The sequence below is a fragment of the Mus caroli genome, unplaced genomic scaffold (assembly GCF_978045245.1).
Source record: "Mus caroli unplaced genomic scaffold, Mus_caroli_1 scaffold_10, whole genome shotgun sequence".
Taxonomy (NCBI): Eukaryota; Metazoa; Chordata; class Mammalia; order Rodentia; family Muridae; genus Mus; species Mus caroli.
In genome coordinates, this window is record NW_028227265.1 from 120,477,759 (window position 1) to 120,482,351 (window position 4,593).

Consider the following 4,593-nt stretch of genomic DNA (forward strand, 5'->3'; position numbering starts at 1 on the left):
CTCGTGTATCCGACAAAGAACTTCTATTGATTTCCCAGTGCTAATCTTCAACTTTGCTTCACTACGTTCTGTGATTCCGTATAGCACATGAGAAAGGATACAGTGATGGAAGCAACACAGGCAACTGGAGGAATGTTCTCGTTTCCCACTTGACACTGCGAAGCACAGATTTTATTAGGACTTGGATTTCCTTGTTAGGATGGGGCCACTTGGGGCTGGAGAGATGGCTCAGCAGTTAAGAGCACTGACTGCTCTTCCAGCGGTCCTGAGTTCAATTCCCAGCAACCACATGGTGGCTCACAACCATCTATAATAGGATTCGATGCCCTTTTCTGGTGTATCTGAAGGCAGTGACAGTATATTTACAAAAACAAATAAATAAAAATCTTTAAAAAAAAAAAAGGATGGGGCCACTTGACTTTTCTGTGTAAAAATCATCACTTTCTTGTACATATAAAACCAACCATTAAAGATTTTACTTAACTCATTAATAAAAGATGGAGTCACTCAAGTGTTAAGTTAAAAGAATAAATTTAAAGAGTATAAATACACGCACACATAGGCAATCAATAATGCTGAAATCAATTTACAAATGGACACAAAATCAATTCATATCCAATACATACATAAAATTCGGCATTTAAAGTCATCTTACATTTATGGTAGAATTACCTCAAGGTGGCATCAGATTTGAAATACAGCAACTTGCCCCACACTTCACTCAGACACAGACATTTTGTGATTGGAGGCATGTCATCTTTTGTCCTGATTTCTCAAATGCCAAGGTGCAGTGATGTATGTAGGATGATGTCCCCAGCACTGGACAATTTCCCGGATGCACAATTCTATGTGTGGCTTGAATACAAGACGTCCCTCACAGGCCTGTGCTTCAGGACTGTGTTTTGCTGGGTGGTGAGGTTGTTTTGGAAGGCATGGAAGGCTGTGGCACCTTTAGGAGGTGGGGCCTGGTGAGTGGAAGTACTTTGTTGGGAGGAAGATTTTGATTGTTACAGCTGGACCAAGCTTCCTACTAGAGCTCTCTGTATCCTGATCCATCCTGATATACTAGATCAGGATGCAAACTCCAGCTGACAGGGACAAGCCACTCTAGCTGTTCTCACTACTACCCATTCCTGCCAGCAAGGACTTTAGCACACCAGATCGACCATCATTCGAAACTAAGTGCTTCCTGCCTTTAGTGATTCTGTCCCGGCTACGGCAATGACGATGTTTTCCTGATGTTTAACTTCAGCACAGCTAGGCAGGCTGTGGTGAGTTCACACCCATGAGACACAAAACCAAACAGAAAGGCGCCACCATGCACAGACCCAGGCTGTGCAACTTTGTAGAGACTTGAAGTTCTTTTGGTCTCAGTTTTCCTTTGTGAATTATGGACAATAACACCTATGCTATGAAGGTTATTGAAGAATTTAATTGGATATGCTATTTAAAAAGTACAAGTCTACTATAGGCCTGAGGACTGGCATCTACTGTCGTTTTATGATTCAAATTCTGGCTGTTTGTATTAAACATTTTTCCATTTCCAATAACTTTCAAGAGTAGAAGTTTAATAAAAGGTGCCTGGTACTGTGTTTTAATCCGTTCTGTAAACTTCTTTTTTTTTTTTCTTTCTGTTTTGGAAAGGGGTCCAGGGCCTCATCCTTGTTATCTAAGTGCTCTGCCACTGAGCTACAGGCCCCAGTTAGACTCCTTTAATAAAGGACTGAGGGAAGTGCTTTAGCCAGAAAGGAAGGGCCACTTATACAAATGTGTGTACTTGTGTGTGTGTGTGTGTTTGTGTGTGTGTGTGCGTGGATGTATGCGTGTGTGTGCATGTGTATACAGGTACATGTGAGTGTTGTATATGCATGTATATGTGCATGTGTATGTACATGTATATGTTCGTGTGTGCATGTGTATGTGTGTGTGCATGTGTGTACAGGTACATGTGAGTGTATGTGCATACATATATGTATGTACATGTGGGTGGGTGTGCATGTGTATATGCATGTATATATGTATGTATATGTACATGTTAGTGTGTGTACATGTGTGTGTGTGCATGTGTGTGCATGTGTGTGTGCATGTGTGTACATGTGTATGTATGTGTATTCGTATATGCATGTGACTGCTCATGCATGTGTATATGTGTATATGTGTGTGCATGTGTGTACATGTACATGTGAGTGTGTGTACATGTGTGTGACTATGTGTATGCATATGAACATGCATGTGAAAGTGTGCATGCATATGTATATGTGTGAGTGTGTATGCATGTGAGTGTGTGCACGTGTGTGCATATGTGTGTACACATATGTGTGAGTGTGTTTCTGGATGTATGTGTGCACGTGTGTGCAAGTGTATGCATGTGTATATGTGTGTGAGTATATATGCATGCATGTGTGTAGAAGTATGTGTACATGCACATACTTGAGTGTGTACATATGTGTGCATGTGTATGCATATGTGTATGTGCATGTGAGTGTGTGTATGTGTGTGCATGTTTGTGTATGTATGTGTACACATATGTGTGCCTATGTGTGCATGTGTGCGTGCGTGTGTTTCCCTTTCTCCTTCCTGTCACAGTGCTTTTGCTTTGACTGAAATAAGGAAAGGAGAAAAGGAAGTAGAAGGGGAACCGTCAGTTCAGTTACCCACTGTGGAAACTCAGTCCTAAAGGACTTCAAGCAGGAGGAACAATAGAGGAGGAGAGGCATGCTTAGAACAGGATAGAAGAGTTGTCCCTTTGCTACACACACACACACACACACACACACACACACTCACAAACTTTGGTTGACTAGTCCCAGAGTCCTTTCTAAAATAATCTCCTGAAGCAACTAGGCAAGAGCCCAGGCCCCCAACCCTTGAAACCTGAGCAGTCCTAGAGGCCGAGCCCAACACTGAAATCCTAGCACCCTGATGGCTGCATAGTCTCACCCTTCACAAATCATCTGTTTGCTAAACACCTCAAACCTGTGTACACAGCGTCGAAAGGGAATGCCTTCTCATTTTCTGCCCTCTGGGGCTAATGTTCCCTATCACTCAACACTGCCAGCCTGGATCTGACGTCTTCCCTTTCAAATCCACAGGAGTTTCCTCTTTCATGATGTGAGCAAATTGAAATCTGTGAGCTAGTGATTTGCAAAATGCACCCTGCTACAGAGCAGGCTTTCTGATTAGGTGAGCCTCTGGTAATCACTGGCTTTGCAGGAATAATTTAGGAAATGTCCTCCTGGCAACCTCACTCCCACACAAGCACGCACATGATGAAACCCAGGAGGGTGCTGCAGACAGATCCTTAATACACAAATCTCTCAGAGCAGTCTGCAAGTGCATCTCACACTGAGGACCCAGCTAGTTAATTTGTGCGAACTGTTGCCAAGGAGCTCCGTGGCACTGGCTCTCTTTCCAGACCTGCTGAAGATAATTGTCTTTTAAAGGTAAGAAGGTACTTGAAGTGGTACTGCCTGCTCTCTAAGCCCTCAGGCATCTGAGAGGTTTGTGACAGAAAAAAACTTTGTCACCTGTGCTGCTTTGCTGATTATTTATCCGAATGTGTGGCACTTCTACTGCCTGGAAATATTCTCTCGTTGACAGGGTGCTCTTCCTCTGGGAGCCAGAGAATATCTGTTTGGGTGATTATAAGCAACCCCAATATCCACTACACCAAGCTTTGGAAATGAGTAACTAGATTTTTTTGTGACTGTAGCCTGGCTGAGCCTTTGATATAATCACATGGTATTACTACTTGATAAAGCAAAGTTGAATTCTTATATTTAAAAAACCATTATGTGACGTTAATCTGACTTGGTGGATTTTGCAATAAACACCAGGGCCAGGAAGATGGCACAATGGATAAAGTGCAGTGTGAGAAACCAAATTCTTTTGCTCAGAACCCAGACAAATGCTGACTGGTCGAACTGGCTCCTTTGTGATTATACTGGCTGGAAGATGAAGACAGTATTCTCCTAGAGGAAGCTGAAATCGATAGACCAGTTATATCAGTGAGCCCTGGGTTTAAATGAGAGACCTTGCATCAATGAATAAGCTGGAGAGCTTCAACTTTAGTCCTCCACACATATGAATACACATATACACTCACATGCAGATACATATGTGCCTAAACACATGAACAAGCACTTGAATGCTACCACACATAAACACACATGAAGAAAATTCTTTTGGCTGGAGAAGTGGTTCAGTGGTACAGCAGGTACCTTGCATAGATAGAGCCATAGGGTATATATCCAGCACCAACACACACACACAGAGAGATAGATAGATAGATAGATAGAGAGAGAGAGAGAGAGAGAGAGAGAAACAGAGACAGACAGAGAGAGAGACAAAGGGACAAACAGAGCCAGAGAGAGAGAGAGAGAGAGAGAGAGAGAGAGAGAGAGAGATCAGTGCTAGAATACTTCTTGCTCTTTCAGAGGACCCAGATTTTATTCCCAGCATCCACATGGTGATACACAACTATCTACAATTCCAGTTCTGGGGGATCTGATTATCCCCTTCCTTCCATAGGTACCACACACAAGTGGTATATATGCATACATGCAGACAAAACCCTCACACACATAATAAAGT